The sequence below is a fragment of the Diospyros lotus genome, chromosome 3, assembly GCF_014633365.1.
Source record: "Diospyros lotus cultivar Yz01 chromosome 3, ASM1463336v1, whole genome shotgun sequence".
In the NCBI taxonomy this organism is placed as follows: Eukaryota; Viridiplantae; Streptophyta; class Magnoliopsida; order Ericales; family Ebenaceae; genus Diospyros; species Diospyros lotus.
In genome coordinates this window covers 21,844,699-21,855,570 of record NC_068340.1, presented here as the reverse complement: position 1 = coordinate 21,855,570, position 10,872 = coordinate 21,844,699, and positions in this window count along the sequence as shown.

The following is a 10,872-nucleotide window of genomic DNA, read 5'->3' as shown; positions in this document are numbered from 1 at the left end:
AAATTATCTTTAACTTCCCATAGTCAATAGAGATAATTCCAGTTGAGAGTAGTTGCCTAATGGTATTATGTCTACAACATATATGTTTAGACTTACCATTATATATAATACTATGTGCCATTCCAATTGCAGATTGACTATCACAATGTATACATATTTGAGGCACAAGTTTATGTCATATTGGAATATCCTCTAAGAAATGGTGTAGTCATTTTGCCTCTTTGCCACATTTGTATAAGAAAATAAAATCAGATTTCATAGTGGATTTAGCTATAACAGTTTGTTTAGTGGATTTTCAGGCCATAGTTGCACCTGTAAGTATGAATGCATATCCACTTGTAAAGTTGGAGTCTTTTATATCAGATGTCCATTTCACATCACTATATTCTTATAAGACAACTGAGTATTTGGTGTAGTGCAGCTTATAGTTACGAGTATACCGTAAATACCTAAGTACTCTTACTATTGTTTTCCAATGGTCAGGACTAGGATTACTTGTATATCTACTCAATCTACTGACTGTATAAGCAATATCTGGTTTAGTGCAGGTCATTTAATACATTAGATTTCTAATTACTTTGGAGTGTTCTACTTGAGAAATACTCTTATCTCCATTCTTAGATAGATGACTAATGTCTAATAGTGTTCTAGCCACACCAAAATCATTCTTGTTGAATTTATCAAGAATTTTGTCCGCGTAATGTTACTAACTTAAGATGAGACCATCTGATACTCTTGTGATTTTAACCCCTAAAATCACATATGCAAATCCCATATCCTTCATGTTAAACTTTGAATTCAACATATTTTTGGTAGATTTGGCCATCTTGTCATCATTACCAACAATGAGTATATCATCCACGTAGAGACACAAAATGACATAGCCATTTTTTGTGTCTTTAATATAGACACATTTGTCACACTCATTGATCTTAAAGTCATTAGTTATCATTGCATTATCAAATTTTTCATGTTGTTGCTTAGGCACTTGTTTTAAGATTGTTAGAAAAATATAATAAAATTTTCCTTCAACGTATTCGTACTCTAATTTTACCAAATTACAGACTTTCTTTTCTTGTCCTAGAACTATAAAACTCTTGGGTTGTTCCATATAAATTTCTTCATCCAAATCTCAAAAGCACCCCAAAAGATCCTAAGTATCCTTTAGCCAAGACTTAAGACGATCCTAATGGCAATGAAGTCGGAACTTCTTGTAAAATTATCAGGTCTCTCGATTACTGTGGACTATAGTCGCTGCACTATTGACATGCCGACTGAGTGAGAGTTATGGACTAATTGAACTCATGGTACTTGGAAACTATGCCAGATCTAGTCTAGGGTGATCGAGATAACATATAAGAACTCTTTCTGACATCAGAAACTCTTTTCTGATCATACGTGCCTTGGCCAAGGACTCTCACAATCACCAACTGACTCAAAATGCATAGGATATTCACTCCCATTCAATGAAGAATAGTGGATTCCATTAGCCAACATCTACTTCCATACATCACTGCACAAAGACCATATAGAGAGCATCCCTACCTTTTACACCGGATGGTTATGCTCAAAGACAATTTTTGCTAGACACCCTGTAAATAGAAATTTAATTTAATTTTGGGATAATTTGATTTAAAATAAATATTAAAATAATTTATGGTGATTAAATAAAATTAAATTATGTGATTTTAAGGAAATAAGAAATTAAGGTAATTGATTAATTATTTTAGGAATTTCTGGAATTAGAAAAAAATTGAAATAAAATCAAATTGTGTGATTTTTGGAATTTCAGGATGTTAGTGTAATTAATATAAGGAGTGAGAGTGTAATTTATGGAAGTTTAGGGGTGGCTGGCGCGAGTTGCGAAAAAGGGAAAAAGTCACCTTAAATATAACTTAAAACATATATAGGTTTGAAGATGCGTGCGGGCGCGGACGGTTCGCGCGCGAGGCAGCCAGGCAGCGGGTGAGGGATCGAAACGCGGGGGCTGCGCGCGTGAGGAAGGATTTTTGGCTGAATTAACTCAGCCACTAGACGTCAAAACGACGTCGTTTTGATTGAGGCGGTGGCCTCCCCAGCGCTGCCACGTGACCGCCCCTCAGCCGCTTCTTTTGCACAAATTTGAGCCCGATTTTGGGCATTTCTTTTTCAAACGACCAGCAGCAAATTTTGGAAAAAAGAGACAGCGTGCACGCGGGAAAATTTCAGAAATTTGGAGTCAAAATTTAGATTAAATCTCGTTTAATTCCAGAGTTAATATTCCAGGTATGTTGCTAAGCTAGTAATTAATATTTTGTGCGGTCGAAATTTTGTTTAGAGTCCAATTTTATTAATTTTGGCGAATAATTGGGATATTGCAATTTGTATAATTTTAACCGTGTTTTGTCAAAACGAGCCTAAGGCTACCTTCATAAAGGCAAGTTCTTTATACCCTCATCGTCGATTCTTTCATTGTCAATTTATTTGACCTCCCTTCGTTGGTTTTGGCTGTTAATAAATTGTGAAATTTTAAATGGTTTGTTTTAAAATTTAATTTATTAAACCGGTCTCAAGGGTTTTATTCGTTGGTTGCCTACGGGGGTTTGTGCCACCCCCAAGCCTATGGGAATGATGTCGTACTCACCCGGGGCTAGATTCTTAGCTGTTCGGGTATTATTATTGGATTTTTTATTGTTTATCGGTTAGAGCGGTTGTGCAATGGGGGCAAGGATCAGCTATTCGATGACGGTGTGATTGTCATACGGTCTATCTTAGGCCATCAGATGGTCTCTCCTGGTCACTGACCGTTGACCGGTGCTAGGCACTACTGACTAGCTCTACCGTTATGTGATTATAACACGCCTGATTATGTTTTATTCTTGTTGCATGGTTTGGTATGCACATGTGTACAGGCTACATGTTGGGATTATCATGATTTGGTTATGCTTGATCACGAACATTCTAGCTTGGTCAGGTTGCATCCAGCACGGGCATATGCATCGCGTGTGACTTACTATATGGGCGGAGTATGGCCTGATGCCTGGATGTATGGGCGCCTTATATCACGTTGATGCTCATTACGTCATTGCATTTTATACGCATTGCATGGTTACTGGTAGTATTTAGTTCTCGGACGGGAGTACCGTTCCGAGGAAGCCTATGGCTCGGCTGTCGGGAGTACCGACAGGGATACTGGTGATGGGAGTACCGACTCGGGACAGTGCGCACAGGTTTGTTGGAGATCTATGTTGTCTTTCAGGGCAGCGGCAGGTTGGTATGGGACTTGGGTGCCAGGTGTTTTATGTGGGTTCCAAGGACCGGTATGTGTTTTCATTATGTGGCACTGTTGTGTTGTTGCGTCACATGGCTTGTGTGTACATGTGGGTTTATATTTGGGGTGATCTCCTCTTCTGTTTCATTTATAGCCTTCATTTCCATATAAACTTGCTGAGTCTTGTGACTCACCTTGTTTTCCATCATTCCAGGTAAGGGTAAAGCAAAAGTCGAGGGCGAGGACCACGCCACCTAGCAGCCAGCAGTGTTGGTAGGGTGTATAGTTAGTTGCCCCCGTCTTCTCTGATGTTTTGTTAGGAGTTTTAACTCTCATTTTGATTGTGCTCGGTTGTTCCTTGTATCTTTTATTTGTTGGCACAGGTGTCTGTATATTTTTATATACTCCTTGACCGCTGTTCCAACAGGGTACTCGTGGGCGTGCATGTATATTATTTTGCTTCCGCAGTTGTATTTTTCGTATGTATGCATGTCAGGGTATTTTTGTCTTATGTCTATTTCTATTTCCTCTATGTAAGCGCTTTTGTTCGGATAGATCGGGTGGTTGGGATATCCGGGCGGAGGTGCTTACACACCCCCACACTCTTAAATATTTTTAGGATGGTCTCCTACTTTTTCAGAGTTCATAGGGAGTATTTTTCTCCTTATTTCAAGGTATCTTATTTAAAAGATAATTGTTCGATAAAATCGCTTTACCCACCAAATGGCTTAAAGGTGGTGAATAACTCTCGGTTTGAGCATATGTGCCCTGTGGCACCAGTGTCAATCCACCATTCCCTTGGGTTAGACCTGACCAAGTTCACTTTAGATACCATGACTGATATGCTTGTATTGAAAACGTCTTTAATCATGGTATCCACCACATGTGCCTCATAACCCTAGTCTTCATCTTTAGAAGTCTGCATAAGAAATCAGAATACTTCCATATATCAACTACGTTGATGACTAGCATATTTGTTTCATCTTCCTTTAACTTAGAATCATCCTCAGTTAAGAATCTCATAAGAATCAAGGTAATGAGGTAAATATCTTTTGATGCCACCTCTTGAAATTCAATTAGTTGAATTTCTCAAGCTTTTCGCCATGGCCCATAGGCATAGCAATAGACATCTGGATTGCAAAGATAGATCCTTGTGCCATGTTATTAGAGATTCCATTAGAATTTATAAGGGTAGCTATCGCAGATCAAAACTTCAGCGAGTAAATCTGTTTTAAGATTATTAGCCAACCATAATAAAATAATTATATTGTCAGTCAAATAATAATTATAGTTATAATATTGTAATTATTGATAAAAAAAATATAATTATAATAATGATTATAATACTGTATTTAACCCAACAGTACAGAAAAATTGAAATAATACAGTACTGTGTAAAGGAAAATAAAAGCATAACAGTATATAAAGGGATGATAAAACTGATGCCTATGTAACACACAGTTCCTTTAAAACAGATTTGTAGCCTCACCAAATGTGCTAGAGACTGGTTAGCATCTATTTCCCAAGGTACAACGGTTTACAGACTTAGAAGTTAACACAAATTTTAGAACATAACAGTGAATTGGAACACTAGTTGAACACTATTAAAACTGGAAGAGTATGAGAATTTTTAGAAAATATTTTTTTTGTAAATTCTATTGTCTTTTTCCAATGGAGTAAGCCCTCTATTTATAGAGAATGAAGAAGAGAAAAGGAAGAAAGATGAAAAGAAGATGACGGAAGAACGGAGGGGGCGGCTGAGGCTGCTCTTCTTTCTTAAAAATATAATATATTATAATATATATAATGAAATATCACCCGTCTATGCGTAATTGCACAGTAACTGTATTATTAAAATTCAATCAACCGACTTGCATAATGCGCGCATAGTGCACCCTTATAATTCAACGCATAATGCACACAGAGTACGCCCCTTATTTTTTCTTTCTTTTACTTATAAATTATATATTATATAACACATGCCTCCAAAACAATTTTTGAATCAATTTCTCATTCAACCATTTATCATTTTGGACATGTGAATACATCAAATTTTCCAACATACTCTCCCTAGCTGATCACTCCAAAAACCAGATCATCCTTCTTGAACCCCACTCCTATTACATCCATAGCTTACCCAAACCCAAAAACATATCAGAAACAACCCAAGAAGTCATATTTATTTCTTTCAAACCCATATTTGATACATTTCTACTGAGTACACGATAGACTCACCAGGTATGACTGTCTAGTTATTGCACAAAAATTTATATAGGGATAGCAATATGTATGTACCTCACCGGGAGTAATGGCAGCGACAATAGCAAAGGCTTTCTACGACGAACTAGAAGTCTTCATGCAATTTATCTAGTAAGGATCGATGGACAAGTAGAGGGTTTTAACAATGACATCGTTGGAGTTAGGCTCGACAGAAAGCGAAATTGTTTTAGTCTTGAACTCGAAGTCAGACTTTTTCGACGCTCCATTGATGTGCGTCTTTATTTTTATGTATTTGTTGGTAATAAGAAGAAAAATAACAAGAATTTGATGTTTTACTCTTGTGATTGGTTTTGATGATGAAAAACAACAATTGAATCCTAAGTCAAACAAAAATCAATTTAACATACAATGGAAAATCGATTTCATGTACTTTGTCAACATGATCAATCAAACTATATTCTTATACCTAGAAATTTGCAAATATAAGTCTCATGTTAAAATGCCTAAATTAGTTTCAAAAGATTGACTTGAACTGTTGGTCAAAATGGATTAAGAGGAAGCAAATATTTTCAAAGGAAAAAGGGTCATCTGTCAACTAGTTAAGGAAACATGTCAATCATTTTGCAATTTTGGCCCAAACTGTCTACAGTTTGAAATAGACTATTGACCGTTCTTGTTGAAAAGCTTCTGACTATTGACCATTCTTATTGAAAAGCTTTTGACTGTTGACCATTTGTCTTAGGGTTGTCTACTAGTAGAATGTTTGTTCTCAATGTCTTGAATCTTGCCTTTATCTATCAACCGATATGATATCATCTGTCAACCGATCATTTAATTTAGCTAATCTGTCGATTGTTCTTCAATAAACTATCGATCGGTAAAATGTCTATTCCTAATGTTTATGAAATATGCCTTGCATTTGTCGACCAATAGAATATCATATCATCTGTCGACAGACAAAATGCATATATGAGGAACTGTCAACCAATTTTTGAATTTGAGCTAATTGGTCAACCGATACTTTCGATCTGTCGACCGATACTTTTATAGAAACCTCCAACGACTAGTTTGTCCACTAATCCATAGTGCTCTTCCCATTACAAATGACTATATTCTTGTAAAATCTCATCAAGCACTATAAATAAAAGTTAGATGGATGATTCAAATAAGATAAGTGATCATATTACAAGCTCTCAAGTTCTCATTCATTTTGTGATTCATTGTTTCATTCATTTTTCTCTTGGAAGCTTTGCATTCACTTTGTAAAATTTATTTTCAAGGCTTGCATTCATTTTTTAGAAGAATTTGTAACTAATTAAGAGTTTTGTCTCTCAGATCCTCTCTTATATTGTATCATTATCTATTTTACCTAGCTTGTAGTTAGAGGGCTTACTTGTTTAAACAAGAAGTTTGTAATACCTAGTTTGTAATTAGATGGCTTGCTTGTTTAAATAAGAGGTTGTACATTCCTAACTTATTGCTAGAGAGTTTATCCGAAGTGATAGGAGGATTATAATGAATTGCTTTTAAATTCCTTAGTGAAGGGTTAAGGGACTGGATTATGGTTGGTTTAAGTTGAACCATTATACATCGTTATGTCCCTCAATTGCTTTTAATCTTCACTTCACTTACTGTGTTTATCAAATCACTTCCACTTGTATCAAAATTTCATTTTCCATCAAAAAGATTTTTAAAGATTAATTAAATTTTTAAATAACTCAATTCATCCATTCTCTTGGTATTGGTGTCATTGCTATTCAATTCTAACAAGTAAATGTGGGTTTGGTGAAAGTTTGGAGACTTGTCGGGGTGGATCAAAGCGATGAGTTCATTGGAGATTATGAAAAACATAGAACAAGGAATCTTAAGGCTACATACATATACCAAGTCCCAACCAATCTAATTGGTTGGGTTGGGCAATTGTCTGATACCAAGGAAGAAGATGACAGGTGCGAAATAGGAAAGAGATGACTTCCACTTATTCCTTGTTCTCATGGCAAGTGAGTGTGATGATACCTAAAAGAGAATCTTAAATTGAATATGATCCTACCCGCATGTCTTAGAGAAATCGATCTGTTAATGGTCAATATAGGAACATACCATCTAACTATTAAATTCATTTACTTTTATATAAAATAAATTACACTCAATACTCTTGATATTTGATTAAAAAATAGACATTTGTCACAATTGAGAAACTATAAAACTCTCCGTAATTTTACAACTCCAAGTACAACTTTTCTCTTACCATTACATTAGAGATGTTAAAAATTTTATATAATAAGAATATCCTTACATTTTTTTCTTCGTCTCCCTCTTTTATTCTCATATAGTGAACTAGCTATAATTCGACTATTTGTCAAACTCTCTTCTCTCTTTCCCTCTCTAATTTATTGATAATTTAACCATTGTCGAACCAAATAAAGAGAGAGATTGGCAAATGTTTGGCCAATTTACCAAACAAAATAGGAAGATAAAAACAAAGACATTTTTGTTATGTAACAAGTTTAACAATAATATGGAAGAAATGTATCTATAGTTATAAAGTCATAAGAAATTATTATTAAATCTTAGATGTGTTAGAGGATAATTTACCCTTTTATATATGTATGAAGTGGTGTGCGACTAACATGACTATAATTTTTATATCTTTTGCGACCTGTTAGGTAATTAAATAAAATAATAAATATGTTTAAATAATTGTGTTTCACCTTTAATAAAATAAGTATTACTTAAATTTATAACTATATTATGTTTGGCATTTTCTCAATAATTTGATGTATAACTATATATTCATATAATTATATATAAATATCAAGGCAATACTCCATCAGCCAGTGTTGTCAGGTCATAGATTTCATATCAAATGGGTGGTTGATAAATAATAATAATAAGTGATTGTGAAAATATTTGTTATCTTCATTCGTTTGCTAATAATAATTTGGGTGAACATATCATATCACTGTCCTTTTTCAAGTGACTTAAGAGGGAACAAACAGTGAGAGAGATGTGGGACCAGGAAGGGCAAGCGTTATTTGTTTGCATGTTTGTTTGTAAGAAACTTTTTGATCACATTCTCTTTGTCCTTGGTATTTAAAGTCGGTTAATTATTAGAATTTTAAAACAAGAATAACGTAAAAAATTTGTGATGCACAGAAATGGCTCGAAAATGCTATTTTGATATTTTTAAAATTTTAAAAATATTGCTAACTTATTTTTATAATTTTAAAAACGTTTCAAAATTATTTTGTAATAAGTTGAAAATATCAAAAACGTATTTTTGATTTGAAAACATATTTTCGTTCACAAAGATTGGTTAGAGTTGGAATTATATTCATTCTCATAAGATCTGGGCTATCCTAGTTCCTTTCTGACTCTTGACTCTCAATTCTTTGATCGGCTCTTTATCATTTTTTACCTTACTAGTCGATTGCTCAATGCTCAAAGTTTGGTGCTATTATCGATTCACAACTTCAATTGCTTGGTTGCTCGATGTTTAATTGCTCACATTTTCAACTCTAATTGCTCAATTCCCCCTCATTGTTGATTACTTGATGCCATCATCAATTCACAATTCTTTGCTCATCTCGTCATCAATTCACAATTTTGATTTGGTGGTTTTTGTTGTATAATTTTTTATATTAAACATTTATATTTACAAAAATGCTCTATATTTTTTATTATGTACACTTTTACCTTATGTTTTTGTTTTATATTTTTTTGAAAAATATCATTTTCTTATTTTTATTTTGTATAAAAATTATTTTTTATTTCCATGCAAGCTAGCCAAAAATGTCAAATACCAAAATGTCTAAAGTTGGTATCACTTCTAAAATAAAGGGTGCTACTTAACGAAACAATAAAATTAAAAACTGCCAACCTAGCAAACGGGCCTAAATGGGGGTGGAAAAGAGCCCAAACATTTTGGGTGTCAGTCCACGTAATTTGCCATAAAATTAAAACCAACTGAAGAAGTCCAAATAAGCCCAACAAGGGATTGGATTTGTGTGAAGATCACTCACATTTTCTTGCGTGCCAAGCCAGTGTGTGAACTAAATGGAACCGTGGGTGGGTTGCAATTGATTTTTTTTACAAAAATATTTACTTTTTTTTTTAATTTATAGTCCTCTTACATAGCAATTCAGTAATAACAACAATTCATCGTAGCTATGTTGCACTTGTAAACTTAAGTCACGTTATCTATTATGCTAGATATCATTTTAACATCATCTAATTATATTTTAAATTTAATAATGATGTCAACTTTATTCCTAATCAAAAAAATTTCAAATTTAAATCTAAACAACTCAATATCTTTAGAAAATGTTCAAACACAAACACCAAATTAATATTCAAAGAACTCTACCTAAATACAATAATCTTACAATAGAAGAACTCTATAATACAATTATGAATATTTTTCCAATCAAATGTATATGAAATATGATATTAAATTTCTTGTTATCAAAATACAACAATTAACATTCGTTTGTTTTGGATAAACTAAGTAGAAAATTGGCAGGACCTAGAAAAAAACGATATCTTATGTCAAGGGGGCCACAACCTTTAAAGAGGTAAATGATTGTTCAGGGTAAGTTTGATTTGTTGTTCAAGAAAACTGGTGTGGGATTGGAGGAAGAGTGGAACCCATAATGGTTCAGGGGGTCTCCAATGTTTGGAATAGTCAATTTATCTCTCGAGATAGCTTGGAATACAAGAAGCAATCAAAAGGCAAGCGGGGATTTCTTCCTCACAAGTTCTCCAATGCTTAAGTCAGACAACGTCATGGTGGAGTATGAGATATAGCATGTAGTGTAATGTTATGCATAATATCTGAGGAGAAGTAATGTTGTTGAGTGTCTCGAATGTGAAAGGTCGGCTAGAGTAAAAGGAAAATTAAGAGAGAGAGAGAGAGATAGTGAGTCCAAATGTTAAAGGAAAATAAAAAAGAAGAAAAGTTTGAAGAAAATGTCTAATCGAGGATGCCAAGGGAAATATCGTTTAATGTGAGGGGTCGAGAGCTATTTATAGCCATTGACCGTGATTGGGATACGTGACATGCACATGCAAGAATACGAAATATTTTTTGGTACACTTGGTGTTGTTCCAAGGTTAAACTCAAAAGAGGGTTTTTGTGAGAAACCTCTTGAAAAGCTTGAAATAGGCCAATCATATTGTGCGGGACAATGTGAAGCAAAGTTATGTGAAAGACAAGTCTCCTTAGGTCTCTAAGTGAGGCTCAATCGAATGGACTATCGCCTTACAAAATTTTCTAAAACAAGTGAGTCTTAGAAAATTGTCAGGTGGTCATTTGAGAAGATTTACCTAGAATAACTTTTTTGGGAAAATTATTATTTTTTTCATGAATGCTATCTTTTTGGGAATAATTCTTTTTTTAGGGA